The sequence below is a fragment of the Podarcis pityusensis genome (assembly GCF_964106645.2).
Source record: "Podarcis pityusensis genome assembly, chromosome: 5".
Taxonomy (NCBI): Eukaryota; Metazoa; Chordata; class Lepidosauria; order Squamata; family Lacertidae; genus Podarcis; species Podarcis pityusensis.
Genome location: NC_138032.1, coordinates 46,958,538 through 46,981,099, shown reverse-complemented (window position 1 = coordinate 46,981,099; position 22,562 = coordinate 46,958,538). Strand labels below are relative to the sequence as shown.

General features: G+C 40.3%; 1 protein-coding gene and 1 long non-coding RNA gene across 8 annotated transcripts in view; one reads left to right on the top strand and one right to left on the bottom strand.

Annotated features, from left to right (window-relative positions):
* Nucleotides 1–22,562, top strand: part of SORCS1 (sortilin related VPS10 domain containing receptor 1) — a 379,912-nt gene that overhangs the window by 205,341 nt on the left and 152,009 nt on the right. The gene's annotated exons all lie outside the window — the stretch shown is intronic.
* Nucleotides 16,460–22,562, bottom strand: part of LOC308477429 — an 84,605-nt gene continuing 78,502 nt past the window's right edge. The window contains exons 2-3 of the long non-coding RNA XR_013986557.1: nucleotides 20,662–20,703; nucleotides 16,460–16,533 (exon numbers count right to left, since the gene is read on the bottom strand). This is a non-coding gene — a long non-coding RNA (uncharacterized lncRNA). The remainder of the gene's footprint in view (nucleotides 16,534–20,661; nucleotides 20,704–22,562) is intronic.

Sequence of the window (22,562 nt, the reverse complement as noted above, 5' to 3'; positions counted from 1 at the left end):
CAGATTTGACTGAAAAGTACTCTCTGAGAGAGCTACTGTGCTCTTTCAACAAAGCTGCAAGGATGAAGTAGCCAGTAGGGACCCTTACAAAATTTCCCCCACCCAAATTTCCTTTACGATTTCAGTATTCTCAGTTTTCCAGTGATGTTTGCAGAGCAACACTGACACATTGACAATCTGCCATCCGTCTGTTCTATTTTTAAATTTCCAGACTTTGTGCAGACTTTGCCATAGTTTGCTGTTCCTTTTGTTATTCTATGCCCTTCAGGTTATTGATGTGCTTGTTGAGCACATGCTCATTGAGGAAACAAAGCACAAAAAATAATATTTGTGTTTATTGGGAAGCGTAAACATGAGTGAACTGAAAACCATGGCCAAATGTACATGCACCAGTTCAGGAATTCATTTTAGAAATTATCTCTACTAGGGACTCAGCTAGATTGGTAAAGAAAAAGCATTTTATATGTGTTGTATACGCAGTATAACACTGTGACACCAGATGGCACTGTGGACTCCCGTCTTTTCCAACCAGATTTCCCTGTATGAGTTTACAACACGTTTAACCGAAATGCTTCTTTGATGTGTCGAGATCCAGCCTAAGTCAGAAGAGTGATAGAGTAGAACATGGAGAAGTGGTTACGCATGGAACAATAACAGAGCAAAATGTCAGGTGTCAGGTAACTACAGTGTATAGACAGAGACCATCTGGTGTGAGTAAGAATTGTTTAGGCAATGGCAACTGGTGTGGGAAGCCAAAGCTAAGCTTCTGATCAGATGCTGGTGGGAAGAGACTCCTAGATTGTATTTGGGGGGGGGGCTCTTGTGGGAAGAGGTGCTTCTTCTCTGCACCAGTTAGGTAGTGGCAAGCTGCAAGAGAGGCAGTGACAGCCATAAGAATGAACTAGGTTAGAGGCTTACAATAAACATCAAATATCAAAATGCAGCATTATTGTCAAGGTGTATGTATCTATCAGGGACTATGCACTTGCTAAAATCTACGCAGTTGTGAGTTTGCATTTTGCATTGGCATCTGTAGCTCTAGTTCAGCTCTCATCCACTTGGCAGCATCTACCCAGGCCTCCATCATATTCTGTTTCCCATGTGGTTTCTTATGGTAGACCTTTGCATTGGTGACTGAATATGATTTTCCAGCTAGACTAAATCATAGCTTTACCTATCTCTGCCTTTCACTGAATTGTGAAGTGAGGCTTCTCTGAGCTATCAGAGCTTGTTTTACACAGATGATGCAGAGCAGTTGAATATAGAGAGGGATCTATCTAATCATATCCCATTCTTTGCCACCTTTTTGTCCCATAAATTCGTCCAAAAGGGTATTATTAGTTTGGGGTCTGTATGGTTCCTGGGTGCTGATGCAGTGGCTAAGAAGTCCTAGTATTTTCCCTACTACTCTCATGGCATGTCTTTCTAGAGCGGTAGCTATTAGTCTGTTGCAGCAAAAGAGACAATCAGGAAATCTGTGATACCTTAAAGACTAACAAATTGACTTTGGTCAACATAGCTTTGCTTGACAAGATCCCACTTTCTTAGATGCTCTGTCAACTATGTCTTGTTTGCCAAAAATAAGGGGAAGATAAAAATATGTAATTAAAATAAGTAACTCTTTCAGTACACAAATCAACACTGTTTGGCTATTTATGAGAAAGTGATTATAAAAGAAAAATAATTAAAAAAAAACAGAATCAGCAGAGGGTGTATAGATGGATTTACTGTGGATACACAAGCTTGATTTTTTGCTTTATTATACTGAAAATACTTCTCATACCTGATGGGGAGAAAATAACATTGCAGTCCTGAACATTCCTGCCAAAAGTAGGAACTATTGACATCAAGGAACTTAAGACTGCAGCCTAATGCTCTAAGATTAGCAACAGCCACAGATTGTGAGCAGGTCATTTTTATGTTTCTCCTAGAAAGTGCAAGCGCCTGTTGCTGAGCAGGAGCAGGGCAGATGAAGATTCTTCTAATTCATGAATATGCAATCTCTAGCCAGGAGACCCACTGAGAATGAGGATATTTTCTAGTCACTCAAAGGCACATTGGTTTGCACTTCTGTGCTCAGTCAACTAAACAATGTCTTATATCAAGCCTTTAAAAGCTTCATTTAAATAAAATTTTGCATATGTAAGTGAGACTGCGTTACGTTAATATGCCATTTTGATCGCAGTCCCGATTTGGGAACGGAAGGAAAGTGATATTTTATCCATCACAGCCTCAATATCTTTTTTTGAAAAGTATGAACCTGGCAGTGTCATGAATATGTTTTATTCTAAGATATTCTATTTTACTAGTGAAACATTTCATTATTTTTACCATAAAATTGTGCTGCACTAGACTATGTGACTGTACTAGGCTGCAAGATACCAGCTATGGAAGGAGAGAGGAGGACTTGAAATCTGGGGGAATACAATGTATTATAATGGCTAACCCATTCTTTGTATAATTAAGTGATTTTTCCACTCGATATACTTTTTAATTACCATCAGCATTGTCCTAGGTACAGCACAGACTATGTATGTATGTGGCGCGCACACGCTCGCACACACACATATATTGTGCTTTTTTCTGGGGGACACAGGGGGCGCATACCCCTAAACATTTTGTGAATCTAAGTTGGGCTCATTGAGGGACAGTATTTTAATATGAGTAGGAAAATGAGAGTACCCCTAAACATTTTTTAAAGAAAAAAGCACTGTATATACACACTACACACACACACTCCACATATACATACCCCAAATATCTGACTGGGTTGACCCAGCCACTCTGAGTGGCTTCCATCAGAATATACAAAGACACAACAGAATATCACACATTAAAAGCTTCCCGATACAGGACTGCCTTCAGATGTTTATGGATGGTCATATATTTATTTATTTGACATCTGATGGGAGAGTGTTCCATAGGGCGGGCACCACTACTGAGAAGACCCTCTGCATGGTTCTATGTAACCTCACTTCTCACAATGAGGGAACCACCAGAAGGCCCTTAGAGCTGGGCTGAATGATGGGGGCAGCGACACTGCCCAGAAAACTTACAGCCCCATCCTCCCAGCAAAGATAAGCAAGACTGCAGTAACGGCAGGAATTAACAACGGTAAATGCAATGGGAGTAGGGACAAGTTGGGTAGTAGTGAAGGAGATGTCAAAGGAAGGCCGAGGAATTTCAGGAAAGCCTTTTCTGAGGAGGAGGTGAGTCTTCAAGGAGCAACATAAAGAAAAGGAAACAGCTTAGCAAATAAAGAGGCTCAAGCTCTTTGAAGGATAGGGACAAGGAGCAAATCATGTTTCCTTTGTCAAGGGTGTCATTATTCCAGCAATTAATATATGCTATAGTATGTCCCAATATAGTCTTGAATATGTAAAATCTGGTGCTCAAGTACTGTATGTTTGCAGCGAAAATGAAAGTGACATCACCTGGCCTGTCTGAATAGTTTCCATGTTACTCTGGGGATTACAGGAGCAGAGCTTCTGGCATCAAAATGAGTTAGGTTAAGGTTTATATGGGTAGATTCAAGAAGGCTCTTGCTTTGTTGGTCTGGGAAGCTTCCCTGAGCTAGGCCTTTTTGGATCTTGGTCTAGGACAGGCATCCCGAAACTCGGCCCTCCAGATGTTTTGGGACTACAGTTCCCATCATCCCTGACCACTGATCCTGTTAGCTAGAGATGATGGGAGTTGTAGTCCCAAAACATCTGAAGAGCTGATTTTGGTGATGCCTTTTCTAGGATCACATAGTTCTCTTGGCTCAAGGACTGGAAATCTCTCCAGCTTTGGTCTGTTCTATTTTTACTGTTGCTCTATTGAAAAAAAAATCAGTAAAGATTTAAAAAGAGGTAGCTTCTTTGGGTTTATGGCCCACTGAAGACAGCACTGGTTTTTTTTTAGTCAGGTGATAAAGTTTTCTGGGTCCTATACTGAGACACTGGACATATGAAACCAGATTTAGACCAGGGTGAGGCCCTAGAAATGTTCCAGCTCCCATTAGCCCAAAGCAGCATGGTCAAACTTAATGGGGAACTGTAGTAACATTAGGCAAGCCACCCCTATTTTACATTTAAAAAAACCACTATTCAAGCATTCTACCTGTATGTAAAACCAACACATGAGCAGGAACAAGTGCGCTAAGCTATGTCCCTTGTGCTTAGCATATTTGGTCCTGCTTTCCCTGCTTGAGTTTTGATTTTTAGACATGATTAGAATATCTCAACAGGGCTATCGTTGGATGGTCCATCTAGCTCAATATTACCTATTTTGGCAACAGTTCTCCATGGTTTCAGGTGAAGACATTTCCTGACTCTGCTATGGGATGCAGAGATTGGACCTCAGATCTTATGCATACAAAGAAAAACCTCTGTGGCTGAGCTTTTTCAGAAAATTTTCTGAGAGCTAAAAATGCTAAGCGAATACCAAATTAAACCAAGAGGAGTTCACTCATTAAAATGATATACAGAACACTAATGCTGAATGCACACAACTAAAAAAAAGAGGAGGTCTTATGATTTTCATAAGCCCCCAGTAAACACACTGTCAGTTTCTAGATATTCATGTCAATGGAAACAGAAGCTTTCAAACTGACAATGTTCAATCGATCTGCTGTCAGGCAATAAACAGTGCTAAATGGTATAGAGCTTATCTATGAACAAAGAATTGATCACCACAGTAAATCCAAAGTTCTTGGAGAAAACTTATCTCTGATACTTAACATATGAGTTATAGAGGCAAACAACATATTCTCAGCAAAGTCTATAAATATCTGATTTTCCGGGTCTGAAAAAGATATGATGTTTTCTCTGAGAGTTATTTCATTTTGCTTTTCTTTTTTTTTTTTTTTTTTTTGACATAGATATTAATCTCTATGTCAGAAAAAGTGCATTATCTCATCAGGCGCAAAGTCTGGACTGCCCCCCCCCCCAATCCCAGGTTCATGTGTTAGAAATCTGATGCGTGAACCCAGGGCAAGAAGCCGTCTGTTATTCATATTTTATTAGATACTAGCTTCCCCCAATGCAAGTGTAAAATCATGGGAGTAGATTGCAGGTGGACTCTTGTGAAAGGGCTACTGTTGCTCAGGGTCACTAGGCCAAAAAACCTGGCCTTGGCCCAGACTGAAGGCCATTACCATCTGGCTTGCTCTTAAGAACATGGGAAGCTCCTTTATATGTCAGTACAGGGCCAAATTTAGGTTTGATGAGGCCCTAAGGGTAATGGGGCCCTTTATATGTCCAGCTGTCCTTTGTCAACAACAAATTGTTGCTGTTTTTTGTGTTGAATATATGCTATATGGTAATCTATGGACCTAATAGGTATCTAAAGCCATTTGCACATAACAAAATACGTATTTTATCAAAGTAATTGTTGAACTGAAATACAATTAAAGGTAAAGGTAAAGGACCCCTGCAGATAAGTCCAGTCGCGTACAACTCTGGGGTTGCGGCGCTCATCTCGCTTTGCAGACTGAGGGAGCCAGCGTTTGTCCACAGGCAGTTTTTCTGGGTTATGTGGCCAGCATGACTAAGCCACTTCTGGCGCAATGGAACAACAAAACCAGAGCAGCGCACGGAAACACCGTTTACCTTCCTGCCAGAGCAGTACCTATTGATCTACTTGCACTGGTGTGCTTTCGAACTGCTAGGTTGGCAGGAGCTGGGACTGAGCAACGGGAGCTCACCCCGTCACGGGGATTCAAACCACCGACCTTCTGATTGGCAAGCCCAAGAGGTTCAGTGGTTTAGACCACAGCACCACCCGCGTCCCTGAAATACAATTAAGAAGAAGTATATTAATAGTGAAATACAGCTAAGAAGAAGTATATTTTTTGGGAGGCCCAACTGCTGATCAATCTGATTTTGCAGCACACCTAACATGGATGCACAACTAGAAAGCCACATTATACTGTTAAGATGCTATTATTGTTTTTAATGAGAACTTCTGGTTTAGTTCTATATTACTAAACCAGAGAGAGTGCACAAAAAACAGAAGGTCCTACCAGCATACTTTGGTCATAATATATGATGGCCCCTGTTGACCCTGAAGTTGCTTTCATCAGAAGTGCAAGCATGGGATTGCTGTGAACAAAAGTATCAGCTGATTCATCAGATTCAGGTAATGAGTCCAGTAGTCACTGACTGTGCATCTAGCAACTTCAAAACATTCTAGGTTAGTTTCTAGGCTGGGTAGATCTCTCATTTGGTCCAACAGAACCATTTAAATGCCCTTGTCTTATTCATTTCTCATTACAACCTGCACATGTTTTGATATTCATAATAATGATGTAGTCCTTCAGTTAAGGAATACTTAAATACAGCCAACCATTTTGAGAAGCCTTTGCTTCTTCACCGTTGTGAAAAGTTTAGGCTCCCTTGACTATGAGAGCCCAGGGTGTTTAATGAGAGGAAACAAGACACAGAATGGTGTATTATCCCTCTGGCACTGTGCCTTTCCCCCCTCCTCAGTATCTCGTTTTGTCTGCTGTGTTTCACCTTCCCTGAGCAAAATGCATTGTCAGCATGACAGAACAAAGCTCTTTGGAAAAAAGGGGAAAGGGGAGGAAGAAGCTGTTGTCTGAAATCTAAGCCCTCATGCAATATACTGTGCATCAACCGCAGACAAGTTAGGAATGTCTCTGTTTTGTCATTGTTTCCCCCAGCTTTCCCAGGGGACAGCTATCAGAACGACAACCTCCTACAGCTCAACCATGCATTGCTTCAGTGATGGGATGTCAGAGAGAAAGGGCTTATTTTGCAGTCTACCCAGTAAAAATGAAACAACCCCCCAAAAAAAATATATTTCCTAGTAGGAATAGCCTCTTTTACTGTCTTAAAGAGGGACTAAAGGTTAATTAGGGGTGGCCAGCAGCTGTTAATTGCCTAACCAGAGCTAAATATATTCTTAACAGCTGGTTAAAAACAAAACTCGTATGTATGTATGTATGTATGTATGTGTTTAGTTATAGGATTCTTCAACAAGTTTTCAGGTTAGGTTATTATGAAAAAAGTATTCTGTAAGGAGCTACTGGAGAGTTGAAAGGCCTACATCAGGCATAGGCAAACTCAGCCCTCCAGATGTTTTTGGGACTACAACTCCCATGATCCCTAGCTAACAGAACCAGTGGTCAGGGATGATGGGAATTGTAGTCCCAAAACAACTGGAGGGCCAAGTTTGCCTATGCCTGGCCTAGATCCTTCAGTGTATATGAGGGGAGAGTATCTAAATCAGTTGTTGTTTAGTAATAAGGAAAGAAAATGTTATTTGTGTTTGTTCCAGGGTCCAAACATGATATTTTTTTTGAAAAAATACACTGGAATTAAACAGATTCCAGAATCTAGGGTGATAAGCGCAAATGAAATCCTGAAATGGAAACCATTTTACTATGGTTTGGGCTGGTTTTGTGCTTAGTTTTTTGTACACATGAAATTGGCAAATGTTTGAAGGCCCCTGATCCCTAGGAACGAGAAGCATATAACTTGAACATAGCCAATGCTGGAGGCAAGTATGAAAGTGGAGGAGTCTGAAAATACCCCACACAACTTAGGAACCTAGAAACAGGAGTTGGCATCAATTGAGCACTATGTACATGAAAGGGGAATCAGGAAGGCAGTGAGACAGAGAAGCCAAATAGCTAGAGAGAAATCAGGGGAGGGGGCACCACTGAATTTTCCACAGTGGTTTTGTACTCATCAGCTAGAAACTCTGGTTGGCAGGCCACTTCTAAGATATATATTGTATTTTTAGTATGTTGAAAATGTGGGTTGATGGGTGAGCAGAGACTTTACTGCTTGGAAAGATATTGCACAGATTAAATAGAGGATTTTATAGACCCAACAACCATCATGTATCAATCCATCAAAAATTCTTCTTTCCCCTCTTTGTAAAAGAGGAATAGATAGAGGAGCTTTTAGGAAAAAAGACGAATAATTGATGGAGTAACTGGTGCAGGGAATAATAGTTATACATGCAATAATTAATACAAGGACTTGTCAAGGGCCACATTCCCTTTTGTTCTGAGGGCCACAGCATGGGTGAGGCCAATTGTAAATTTTACCATTGTACAGCAGGCTAGTTTCTATATACACATTCTCCTCTCTATTCCCCATCACGACAAGCAAGATGCATTATCAGAGTTCCAAAGAACATTCCAGCCAGGCAGAAACACTGATAGAGGATGTGAAGCAGGGCTGGTTAGAGGTGTGGCCTGGAAAGAGACTCTAGGGCCAGATAGGTAGTTTTGGAGGGTCACATTCAGTCCCTGAACTTGTGGCTCCCCACTCTAAGCTTGAGACACTGTAGCTAAAAACCACTTGCAGAATTCAGATATCTGTTGTTTTTTTTAAAAAAAACAAAACACCAGGATAAGAAAACAAAGACACTAGTTGTTACTGCTGTAAAGTAATTACCATAGAATTATCAGCTTTAAGGTAAACCTAATCATGTCAGAATAACTGGAACAATAAATGGTCATGCCAAACCTGTTTTTGAATCACAAAAAGCTATTTCTCATTTGTTTTCCCCTCTGCTTTAATCATCCAGCAGATTCTACAATTAACTAAGACACTTGTTGACAACAGAATTAAATGCAGCTTCTTTGGGTTTAATTCTGAAATTTGTTACCCAGCAGATGTTTGTCTAAGTACCCAAAACTCAAGAGAGATGTTTATTGATGGCTGCCTGTGATCTCAAATAAGTGTGATATTTGCAACAACAGGCTTAGAGAGTTAATGCATGATTCAAGAAATAGGAAATGTAATTACAAGAAAAATTAGGAAGCTGCAGTGAAAACTTATTGTACTGAATTTAAAATTGAATTCCTGATGAGAAATGGAGAGGTACTTTCTTAAGTACCTCAAAGCTAATTCTGGCATTATACAGTAGACACAAAACTTGTTTAGTCATATAACTTGTGCAATTGAGCTAGTTTCTCCTCATGTAGTCCCATGTGACCCCAATGATGTTGTGTAACCATGTGGATGGTATCAACCATATGTATCTTTTCTCTCCAATTAACACCCTATCCAAATGTAATCAGCCCCTTCTGTATTGTCGTGATATTCATGCGTGTGAGGTCATAGGAAGTGTGGGCTCAGGGTGTTTCTGTGTGTCTCAAGTGGGAATTGCATGTGCAAGGGGATCTTTTTTTTTTTAACCAGATGTGGTGTTTCTTAGAGGTCCAGCAGGAACCACTGATGTGCAGAAAGGTATGTTTATGCTATACTTTCAGGAATTGGATCAAGCTTCCCTTCCAGTGGCCAAAGAAACCAATTACATAGGGAAATTCTCCTGGAAGCTATAGGTGTGTTCAAGTAGCAAGCAAATCTCAGTAGTCCTCAAAGACATGCAAAAGGACTTAGTAATAAGTGAGAATGTTTCTCCAAACAGCCACCCTTCTTTCAGCAATACCACACACTGCTTCCCAAGCTCTTCCACAGTGATTGAAACCGCGTGTGAAATTTCCAGAAAAAAATAATGGGAAATTTCTGAAATAGAGAGTTACATACTACATTATCAAAAAGCATAGGGTTATATTCAGTTTTGATTCTATTTAGAGTAGAGCCACTGAAATCAATAGAAGTCACTCCCTGACCTGGTTATTCCTTGCTGGCAAATAGGAGAAGAGCGGGGGGTTTTTTTCCTAGCTGCCCCTCTTTGCCTCTGAAGTGTAGGTGGGTTCAGGCATGACCCAAGACCAAGATTCAGCTCAAAAAGGATTTATAGGAATATCAGGAACAAGAATGGCAAATAGGGGCACTCAGCCCAGTTTATACAGCAGACTTTAAACATTAATTCCAGTGGTCAAAAGAAACTCAAAGTAGCTTTTAAAACTAGCAGTCACTGACATAAATGCTTCCTCTTATAGGGCTCATGCAAATGTTGATAATTCAATGGAGTTTAAAATCTCTGGTGAATTACCAAGTTTAGCTCTGGAGGAGGCCAATTTTCTTGTCAGAACAGATTTGCAAATGGTAAAGGAGTCATGACCCACAAACCCATACTGATATATTGTTGTTTGGGTTATAAATTATTTCCTTTAGTGGGTACTTAGCTAAACCCTGCTACATTTGTTAAGCTTGATGAATTAATTGTTTTGATCCATAAACTACTTAGCCCAGTTTAGTCCCATAGTTTAGTCTCAGTGAGAGTTAAAACTCCAATCTTATCTTCGTTTCAGTGCTACTTACTTCAGAGTGAACATTGTTTGGGTGAAACTGTAAGGTTGCAAACTGCAATTCTAAATGTTATTGTTTGGAAACAAGTTCAATGGGACTTACTTCTGAGTAGTGCTGGGGTATATAAACACACAAAACTCCAAACTTACTGGAGCAGGTCAGGAGCCACTAGGTAGAAAAATGTGGGAGTGAGGTTTCCAATAAGAGAGACGGTACCATAGCTGATGTCTGGATTCAAGCTTGGAAATCTTGAATTGGCAATACAGTGGTACTTCAGGTTAAGTACTTAATTCGTTCCGGAGGTCCGTTCTTAACCTGAAACTGTTCTTAACCTGAAGCACCACTTTACCTAATGGGGCCTCCCACTGCTGCCGCGCCACCGGAGCACGATTTCTGTTCTAATCCTGAAGCAAAGTTCTTAACCCGAGGTACTATTACTGGGTTAGTGGAGTCTGTAACCTGAAGCGTAGAAGAAGCATAGAAATTATTGTGGTAGGGGACTTAGCTTCTCATTGACCTTGGTCTTTAGAGCAAAAGATATGACTTTATGAATGAGCTGTCTTCCTCCTTTCCTAGTAGTTTTAGCCTGCCTCCCATTAGCATCCTTTCCTCCCTAAAGCAGTATTCCTGAGAGATAAGTGCTTCCCTGGTAGTTGCCCTTGTTTAGCATCTTCTTTGCATTTGTTGCTACACTACCATTTCAACTTATTAAAACTTTCAAAAGTTCAAAAGTTTTGAATTTTCTAAACAATCAAATGTTCAGGGAATTGAAATCCAATGTTCTGAATTTGTACTTTATTCTTGACACATTACAATGTGATGCCATGCTTTTCAGAAAAGGTTCTGCACTTGATTAGTTCATCATTTATATGCTTTTAAGCAATGGGAACATCATTTCATTATTAAGAACATGAAAAATTAAAAGTACAGTTCTGTTATCACTCGGCATTCAGTGCAATATTCCATTATTGTCACAGCTGACTGAATATCAGGAAGGAAAAATAAAAGCCCTCATCAAATAAATTATTCAATTAAATTACATCCATATTTGCTGAATGCTGTTTTCTTTGAATAGCAGGCAAGTACATCTAATTATTGAAATTAACAATGCAGCTGATGAGTCTGGGAAATAACGTGAGACAAAGGCAGGAGATTGTATCTCTATCTGACAAAAATGACTATGGCTAGCCAGACACATGTTCTGTGTAGGACATAAATTAGCTCCAGCTGGAACTGGAAACAGTATTTGTATAATTACTGCAGCAATTCACATTTTTGGGGGGAAATCATGTTGAACTTTGAATGTAATATTTATTTATTTTTCAAATCTGAATTGGTTTTCAAAATCATCAACATTTAGGTTGGCAAGATATAACAATTACTGCCAAAATCAAATGCGACTGAGCTTGGGGCTTTTTCCAGAATTGTGTCTGTTCCTATCCTATCTTCATATTTGCTTCCACCTGCATGCATCCCAGAAAAACTATGACACCTCCTTTCTCCCCGCAAAAGCACAGTGGCTATTTTGGGCACTGTTATATCATGCAATTTCATGCCAAGATCTTGCCCTGAAAAAAGTGTGAGAGCAAAGCACCCCCCCCCCAAAAAGGTGTGTTTTTGGGTCCCGACGTGGGACCACGGAGCCTAGGACTTGTCGATCAGAAGGTCGGTGGTTCGAATCCCCACGATGGGGTGAGCTCCCGTTGCTCGGTCCCTGCTCCTGCCAACTTAGCAGTTCGAAAGCACGTCAAAGTGCAAGTAGATAAATAGGTACCACTCCGGCGGGAAGGTAAACGGCGTTTCCGTGCGCTGCTCTAGTTTGCCAGAAGCGGCTTAGTCATGCTGGCCACATGACCCGGAAGCTGTACGCTGGCTCCCTCGGCCAATAAAGCGAGATGAGCGCTGCAACCCCAGAGTTGGCCACAACTGGACCTAATGGTCAGGGGTCCCTTTACCTTTACCTTTACCTTATGTTACACAGGTCATGTGACCCACATGGGAACAAAGATCGGAAGACGCACATCCTCATTTTGGGACTCAAGATCTTGGAGGATATGCAACTTTCATTACCATTCTTGTACAGTAGAAATGCTTATTTGCTGTGTTGCCAGCTTCTGAGACGAAAGATGGAAGCTACACTCAGGGCCTTTTGTGTTTTAGTCCTTTATGAATGAAGGTGATGGTGTTAAATTGTAGGGGCTCCAATCATCTTTCCCTTCTGTTGCACAGATATTTCATTTCCTTACCATTCAATATACAAAAGCCTGTCACTGAGGAAATGGCTGTTCTTTCCTATGAGTGTAGGTGTTCTGTGCAATGTGATTTTGCAGCTGTTGTGTAGGCTATAGCTACACTTGGAATTGCATTCATTCCAGTCTCTCATGTTTTCCTGCTTGTATTTATGTGTTAGCAGACCTGTTTGGCAGGAAACAAAGCAAAGAAGGCAAGCACATCTTTTTTTATTGGACAAACAAGATGTAAAGGGACAAGTCAACCATAAATGAATGAATGACAGACTAATTCAGGCCAGGTTAGCATGTGGCAAACTAAACCAAATGCAGCCCATCAGATGTGTCTTGTGAGATGCTTAACAGACACAAACCTTGTTTTTTGTAGCAGGCAGAAAAAAAGAGGAGGGTGATTGAACTGCATTTGGCTTGGTGGATTATAGTGGGGCAAGGCATGGCCTCCAGAAGAATTAGTTTGGCTGTACAGTCGCACCTGGGTTCTCGAATGCTTTGGTACTCATCTGTTTTGGCTCCTGAACGCCACAAACCCAGAAGTGAGTGTTTTTTGGAAGCCAAACGTCCGATGTGGCTTCTGATTGAGTGCAGGAAGCTCCTGCAGCCAATCGGAAGCCGCGCCTTGGTTTTTGAATGTTTTCAGAAGTCAAACGGACTTCCAGAATGGATTCTGTTTGAGAACCAAGGTATGACTGTAATTCAATTTTGCTGTGTTTTCGTGTGCAAATGCATGGGTGTGTGGATATGCTTGTATACAGTATGTGAGAAGCTCTACATCTAATTAAAAACATTGCTATAATGATTCTGGAGGTCATTGTGTAATCTGGTCCTTGAAATATGTTGTTTTGGTTTTTGATCTCATAAAAATATTTCCTGTTTAAGCCTTCTCTCTCTTGTTTGCTGAATTGTGATTTTGATTTGGTTTGGTTTATTATATTTCTGTGCTGCTTTTCATTCAAGTGAAACCCAAGTGGCTTACAAATAATAAATAACAACACGATGGAAAATAGAGCATCACAAGTGCAGCACAGATTGGTACTGGAGCCAATGTAGGTCTTTCAAGACCGGTGTTATGTGGTCTTGGCGGCTGCTCCCAGTCACCAGTCTAGCTGCCGCATTCTGAATTAGTTGTAGTTTCCAGGTCACCTTCAAAGAGAGCATGTTGCAGTAGCCCAAGTGGGAGACAACTAGAGCATGCACCACTCTGGCGAGACAGTCTGTGTTTTACAGACTGTTGTTGAACTCCTATCCTTTTTTTCAAAACCAATAACATCCACTAGGAAACCATTTTCATTCTTATACTTCCTGTATAAATTACTGCTTTAAAATTCCATTTTCTGAGCTGTCCATTCTACTTGGTACCTCACCTTTTTCACCCTTCTTCAATTAAAGCTCTCGGATAGCATTTCTTTTATAATTATTCACCGGCTTTGTCACTCTGTTGACATAGCTACCCTTTTATTTTTATCATAAAGTATTGTTTTTATCTAACTGTCAAAGACATGGCAACTAAAGACAGCACACATTAATTACAAGCTCTGATTGTAGTCCTTTGATACTTGCTCGTGGGAGATGTTCCACAAAATCAAATTGCATTGTGTTATTCTCCTATTGTATGAAAACCTGCTGCCGTCTGTCTACCAAGTCAATAAAATTCTTAACACCAAAGAAGGAGAATGCAGTCTAGAATCTGCACTGATTCACTCTTATGTGAGCTGACAAAATAATGCAACAGCTGTTCCCAAATATGGGCAAAGAATTTCAAGATTCTAACCCCCAACCCCCTGCATAGAAGGTATTTAGTACTTTGGTCTCTTCATTGGATCAGCCTTTTAATGGCAGAACCATAATGCTGACCAAAAACATTTGGCCAAAATTTGAATTCACATATATTCTCATTGGATCCCCCCACCAATATTTAGATATTCATTTTTTAAAAAATCTACCCTTCCAAGTTTCTCAGAGGGTATATAAGGTTTCTTTCTACCACTAGTTCTAAAATTTTATCTTCAAACCAATCCCACAAGGTAAGAAAGGTCACCTCATGAACATTGTGGCTGAGTTGGGATTTGAAGCTAGGTCACCCAGTCCTAATCTGATACTCTTTAACACCATGCTGGCCACATGACCCGGAAGCTGTACGTCGGCTCCCTCGGTCAATAAAGTGAGATGAGCGCCTCAACCCCAGTCGGTCACAACTGGACCTAATGGTCAGGGGTCCCTTTACCTTTACTATGCTGGCTTTTAGGGGATGTGGGTGGTGCTGTGGTCTAAACCACAGAGCCTAGAGCTTGCCGATCAGAAGGTCGGCGGTTCAAATCCCTGCGACGGGGTGAGCTCCCGTTGCTCTGTCCCTGCTCCTGCCAACCTAGCAGTTCGAAAGCATGTCAAAGTGCAAGTAGATAAATAGGTACCACTCTGGTGGGAAGGTAAACGGTGTTTCCATGTGCTGCTCTGGTTTGCCAGAAATGGCTTAGTAGTCATGCTGGCCACATAACCCGGAAAAACTGTCTGCGGACAAACGCCGGCTCCCTCGGCCTATAGAGTGAGATGAGGGCGCAACCCCAGAGTCGTCCGCGACTGGACCTAATAGTCAGGGGTACCTTTACCTTTATACTGGCTTTTAAATGCATTCCTGTTTCCTGAATAAGAACTGAGAATGGTAAGAGTCAATATTTCCATCATGGTTTGTTGGGATGGGGTGCAATACAAAGCTTCCACATCTGCAGGACTCTTTCTTTTGTGTGATGGGATTCCTCCTTGCACGCAGAGTATTACTCTGCTTGTAGAAGAGAAATAAAAATCCTTTTCACACCAGGTATAAAATGCCTGAAATTCATCAAGGTACTGTACTCCAGTCATAGCAGTGATTATGCTGGCATGATAAGGATGGAAAGATCAGCCCATTTCTGATCCATATCATTTTCACATGTATCCACTGTCCCATTTCTGCAATAATCTGCACATTTAAATAGATATTTTTAAAATAGCTTGGTACATTTTTGAGCTGAGAACTGCCTCAGAACATTTGGTAAGTGTGAATTTTGGTATGTAACTAAGTTCTGATCTGCATTTACTGGTTCTGGATCAGTAAGGAACTCTGAAGGAATAGGTATGTCATCTGAGGGTGCCCATAAACCCATCTTTGTCATTTGAGGCACAGGTGGTTAGGAGTGCACTGGCTTAAATTTGGTCTGATGTCTCAATTTTCACCTAATTGCCTTGTATTTCTAACAGTGAGTTGGCTTAATCAGCCAAAAGGAAACAACAAATTCACTTCAGATAAAAGGCTGCTTTAGTGAAGGCAGCCAGGAAAACCAAATGTGTTCATTTGGTGATAGCAGTGAGCAGTGCTTTCCCCCCCTAAAAATAGTAATAAAAAATGTTTAGGGGTACTCTCATTTTCCTACTCATATTGAAATACTGCCCCTCAATGAGGCCAAACTTAGATTCACAAAATGTTTAGGGGTATGCATACCCCTGCATTTCCCCCAGAAAAAAAGCACTGGCAATGAAGACCGCAGAAAGGGATAAGTTTGATGGTTTGCTTGCTCCCAATTCCCCCTTGGCATGTGATATCACAGCAATAGTGGTAAAAAATAACAATCACCTCAATAAGGAATGACTCTCACTCACATTCTAAACCTCAAAATTATTGCTGCTTTGGTCAGAAACTTCTGGGGAATTTTTTCTGACCTTTTTTTCCATTGCTTTGTACATGCATGTAGGTTATTTTGCTTCATTAGAGCAAATAAGAATCTTTTAAATTTTCTCCCTCCATAATTGTGGGAAAAAGGTGAGAGGAAAATGCAGAAGCCACATTTTGAAGTTTCACACTGTTGGGCAGAATTCATGCCTAACCAGTTATCCTGCCCCAACCACTATTTATTGGTTTACATTCAGTCAGAATGAAAAGCATAGATAAATCAAGATTCAGCCATCACCCCCAGCAAAGGTAATTATTCTCTTCTCAGGCTGGTGCCTAGAAGTGATCAGAATCCATTTACTCACAGCAGACGCAAGTTGCCTTTACAGATGCTCCAAACGAATTGTTTAAAGGTTTTTCTTTTTTGTTTTTCTGTGTGGAAAGTCAATAAAGTTGACACAAGCTCCTGCAACCAAACAAAATGCACCCATTTATCATCCTTCCCTAAAACTGAAGAAACTTTGTTTTGCTTTTCTTAGAAGTTACACATGAACATGAGTCGAAACGTGTTACGTTTCCAAACACTTTATTGACTAGGTTGATAGTGGTATCTTCTAAAAATAAACAAAGAGATGCTCATTATGTTTTCAGCTCTCCTGGTGTTCATGCCAAGTTTCCTGTTACGTATTCTATTGGCATATTTTATATGAAACAAAACAAGTTAGCTGAATGAGTGGCAAAGGAGTTAAAATCAATAGGCAAGTGTAATTGTCGATCATTGTCTCTAAATCAGTGAAGTAAATATTGTTGCACGCCACCACAAGGTCAGCACCAACACTTTGAATTGTGCCTGGAAACATACTGGCTCACATAACTGGATTTTAGCTTCTGGCTCACATAAATGAGTTCTCCCCCTTGATCTTTGTCATTCCAAATCCTAGCGAGTTGAGGGAGGGAGCCTACCCATTTTCCATCTGGCACAGAGTCAATTCCTTTGTTACCTTAGAGGGCCATTACCTTGTCTGGCTATTTCAACAATTTGAATCCTTGTTTAGATTATAACACTTTCTGGGTCAGGGAATTATAAGGGTCTTGGCATGCAGCCTACCCCCACAAAAAACAGGTGACAATATGTAACAGCTTCTTTGTAATAAGCCATATCTTTACTGCAAGTATATATATGTTTATGGATTTTATTTTTTATTTTTTTACATACACCAGTTAGAAATGCAAATAATCGACTTCTGGGGTGGCGCCATCGGCAATGGCGGACTCCCTCTGAACTGGAGGGACTAGCTCCGCGTGAAACGGGTCTTCTCCGCTACGGCGAAGCGGGTACCCTTTTAAAAATCACAGGCGGATGAAGCCTGTGACCATGGGACTCGGCAGGCACCCTTAGCGCCCCCCCCAACTCGCAAAGGAACCCACTAACGGGCTCCAAAGTGAAGAGGGGGAAGTGGCACGGTGCTGAGAGTCAACTGCTATTTCCGTGGAGCGAAGCTGCATAGCCGTTGCCGGAGAGCGCTGCCTTTTTCCTGGGACAATTTGGACTCTAAAATAAGCACCCGTGAGTACTTAAACTTTGAACAACTGGACCTTAAATAAGGACTTGCGAGCAGAAAGGAATTGGATTTAAAAATTTATTTCAATTTGGTACAGAACGGGAAGGTCTAAACAGGAAGTCAGCCTTCCGTTCTTTTGTAGACAGAATAAAGCAAAGACAACGTAAACTAAAGCTCAGAAAATCGCCTTTAAAGGATTGGATTTCACCATTTAAAATTGTGGAACCCCCCTTCGACAGTAGGAGAAGAAGGGGGATCTTTTTCGGACTGTTTAAAGTGAGTTTAAAGTAAAGTAACTTTTCACCGTCCTGATCCTGGAGCGGGGTGTCAGGACTGACGTTTGAAGCTCATTGACCAGAGACAAACGTTTTTGACAGATAGCTAAAAGAAGAGAAACATAGTGATTCCACTGTTTCCCTTCGCATTTTAAAGGAACAAATATTGACAAAATATCTCAAAAAGGAAAACTTTGTTGCAAGAACAAATAGAAGTTTTCCCCCTAGAGGAAGACTGTGAAACTGTAACCAATTCCAGGGAGCCGGCAGCTGTTACAGATTACAATCGTGGGAATAGACATTTGACCTTGCAGGACAATGTATTCAGAAGCTCTGTTGTGTGCTTTCTATAAAACAAATGCCCTACTGGAACAGTTACATGAGAAGATGAATTTGATGGCGACTTCGACTAGAAATTTTGAACAGGCAGTGGGAAATTTTGAACAGACAGTGGGAAAGTATGTGGAGTCCACCCAGGAATTAAATCAGGAGTGATTTAATCAGGCCCAACAGGAATATGAGCTTTCGGACTTGACAAATGAACTTGGAAAAAGCCAGATTTGGAAAGAAAAAGTTTGGTTTTGCTTGGAAATGGGGGGCTGGATTGACCCCCCTATGCTGGGATGTTTGGACTTTTCAAATCTGGCAATGGGCCGTGAGATGTTTGGGATTGTGGGGGCTCTTAATTTTGGAGGGTTTTTGAAACATGTTTTTAAATATCACATGGAATTTAGTGTTGAATATGGAAAAGGGGCTGATCTGTCAAGAAGGGTCAAAAATATTGCCAAGCTGGAGTTACCACGAGCAGGAGACAAGGGAAAATACAGTTACAAATATGAAGAAGAGCTGCAGAAGGGACATGGAAGAGACTTGAGGGCCTCGGATATAAGGTTGCCAGGTTAATGCGCTAGATCGATGGGATAATAAGGACTGACAAAACCCGGGACCAGGAGGAAGGGACGCTGGATGAAGATTGGATCTGTTTGTATTTCTTTTTTTACTATTAGGACTGTTTTATAAAATTGATGAATGTTAGAAAGATGTTGGAATGAAATTACTCGGCTTTAGTAAAGATGTTTAAAGAATTATGAAAGAATATTATGGCTATGAGAAGTTGGTAAGGATAAGATTTAAGCTTTAAGTTTCAAGGTGTGTTTTTTTTTATATAGAAAGATAAGATTAAAACAGTTTAAGGTAATGTAATGACAGAATATTATGAAATATGGAAAGGATTTGCTGGGATAATTAATAACTAGGATACAAAGAAAGGGAGGAGGAGGAGGTCAAAGAAAGGAGGTAATGACAGTTGAGGATTTGAGAATAATGAATTTGTTTTTAAATGTTCTTAAATGTCTCTGGTGTATTTTTGTTTTTTTCTGTTTTTTTTCTTATTTTGAATTTGTATTCGTATTGTTGGAAGTGGTTTGTTTTTCCCCTTTTCTACTTTGGTAACCATTTTTATTTTGTATTTTCTTCTTTTTTATTTTTATTTTGTAACATTTTGAAAATCTCAATAAATATCTTATAAAAAAAAATAGAAATGCAAATAATCAAGTGGTATATAAATGTATTCAATAAACAAAGATAATTTATGTATTTTAATTCATGCAGAGCAACTTCCCTGCAAGAAAAGTTTTCACTATTTGGGGCTTTTAGCTTAGAAACGTGAGCAAGGAGATATGAAGTCAAGAGCTATATATAAAATTATATACAGTGTGGCTAAAATGGCTAACACCAGGACAGATAAAAGGAAGTACGTTTTCACCCAGCACATTAGTTGTTTCTGTTACTAGCATGAAGTAGGAACACCATGAAATAAATTTAAGGTAGTTTCTTTTCCCCCAAGATTATATCAAAACAGACCCATAGCTCTGAAATTTTCCAGGGGGTACCATTTCTGTAGTCCTGTGTGGCCTTTTGTAAGCAGGTTGACACTGGGAAAATATGACTTGTTTCAGGTTTGACTTTATACTGAGAAAGTCTAGCACAAACTCTGATGTCAGTTTTCTTAGAATACATGAGATGTGAAAATACCAAAAGGTTACTACTTCCTTCAAGTGCTAGCAGTTATCAGACAAGATTATGATGTCGCAATAGGCTGACATCCATTTCCTTGGTACACATGAAAGAACTGATGTTCAGATTGCCATCAAGACCATCTGTTCTTGGCTGAACCCTATTTGATGAGGGGGGCAGTTATAAAGAAATGCTTGCTGTTTCATTTAAAGGCATCAGTTTTGCAAAGCGTCTTCAATTTACAGAAGAAGAGCTGGGAACATGCAGGTTATTTTGGAACGATGTTGCTCTCACACTAATTGTCTCTTGTTAAAGAAGCTATCCAGAGTCATTAAAAAAAAATCTCTTGTTAATGTATGCTCTTATTTATGATAGTCATAAAGTAAGCATTTATAATAAGGGACTGGGGGGAAAATCTGAAATTTTCTCAAGTATGCTGCTCAAGATATCTGTGAAATGATTTTATTATTAATGTACACTATATCTGTTTAATTGGACTGTGTTTAGGCTGGGTTCACACAACTATTTTGGTGACTTGAGAAACTGGGCTGAGTAGTATCTCTGAAAGGAGCTGCGTTTTTGGTAAACTGGTCACATTCATTGAGCATGTGAAACTTGACATTTATGTGTGGTCACTTAAATTCACATAGACATTTCAGCTAGTGAAGAAAAACACCAGCTTGTGCTGATTTCAGGCTACATGATTCAGACATTTTTTCTGCCTTCTTGATGTTTCCTTACCTGATCATTTCTGCATTTTACGTCAAAGCCACTTCTGGAAACCTAGTAGAATTTAGTGCTAATTTCCATGTTAATCTTTCCCAGGAAAAAAATAATGTTTGCAACCCCAATCTCAGGCATTTTGCACTATAATTTCATGTGACCAAGTTTGGAGCAGTATCCCACTATACAATTCTTTTCTGCTTTTAAAAGATTTGCATGTCAGACTGATATATCAATCAAAAAGCCACAGTTCTGTAACACAACATGTACCATAGTATAAAAAATGTACAATAAAAGTTGGGATAGATGCATTGGCATTATAACTAGTACAATTAACACAATAAATCCACATATAGTTGTCAAAAAAGCCCTGCTAGATCATAGGAAGATAGATAATAGAATACTGCTGTATCTAGTTCAGTACTGTTCATACTAGAGGTGTGGAATCTCAGGCCTGGAAGACGAATGCAACATTTCAGACCTCTCTATCTGGTCTCTGGTGCTCTTCCTAAGCTATGCCCCAACCTTCTCCAGTCCTTATCCAGACTCTGCTAGAGCGTTTTTGCCTCTCTGGGATATGCCCTTGAATTAAGATAATGCCTCTTGCTTCCTGGATGAAGGATGGAGATGTGTGTGCATATTAACCTCTAATTTTTGTGTGGCTAGAATGCAGCCTATTGTATAAAGGTAAAAATCATGTCTGCTGATAGCTTATGGCCCATCCACCTTTGGCATACAGTCCTTGGAAGGTTCTCCACCAGGGAATATGGCCCTCCTGCTGAAAAAGGTTCCATACTTCAGGTCTACAATGACTGGGAGCTGCCCAGAGTTTTAGATAGGAGGTTCTGCCTGGTGCTGAACCCAATACCTTTTGCATGTGAACCAAATGCTCCACCATTGAGCTATGGCCCTTTCCTGCAAGTTAGCCCAGAACCTGAATCCATCAAACCCCACATTGTGTTTCCAGTACAGTGGTACCTTTGTTTACGAACTTAATCCGCTCCAGAAGTCCGTTCTTAAACCAAAGCATTCTTAAACCAAGGTGTGCTTTTCCCATAGCAGCAGGGGACTCAATTTACAAATGGAACACACTCAACATGTTCTGCTTCCAAGGCAAAGTTCACAAACCAAAACACCTACTTCCGGGTTTGCAGTGTTCTTAATCCAAGTTGTTCATAACCTAAGCTGTTCTTAAACCAAGGTACCACTGTAATGGCTAGTTAGATGCATCAGGGAAGCCCACAATTAGGGCATGAAAGCAACAGACGTCCTCCCTTTGTCTCCCTAACAACCAGTATCCATTTGTTTCTTTACAGCATATACACCCTACCTTTCTAACAAATGTTCAGAGTGCAGCTTCCAGTCATACTGTTTCCAGATATGGAGGTTCCCTTTAACTATCCTGACTAATAGCCCATGATAGACCTACCCTTTAATGTTTTCTAAGACTGTACCATCACCACATCTGGTAGCAACAGATTTCGAAAGACTGAGTCACAAGTGCCCTGTGTCAGATGCAGGACTAAAGCAGATTCAGCTTTTCCAAATGAATTTGTTAGTAATAGCAAGCCAAAGTTAAATCCCAGCTGGAAGACGGCACCAAACTGCCGGTTGCCTGTGGCTGCCAGAGGCTAATATAAGCATAGGAAGAGGTAATCAGGCAAATAGAGCAAGTGCATGTATCCTTTCAAGTCTAAGGCAGTCAGTTCTTTCAGGTTACTAGTGTTCCACTGTATAATTACATGACTTTCTCCATAGTCTCCAACTATTTGTTCCACCTATCACAAATACTCTCATCAGGGATTACCATGTCCTTAGGCAAATAGATCCATGCATTCCTTTAAACCACTTTCAAGCTTCTCTTGCTTTCTCTTATACAGTATATACATACACATAATCCCCTTTATATTGATCGTCAT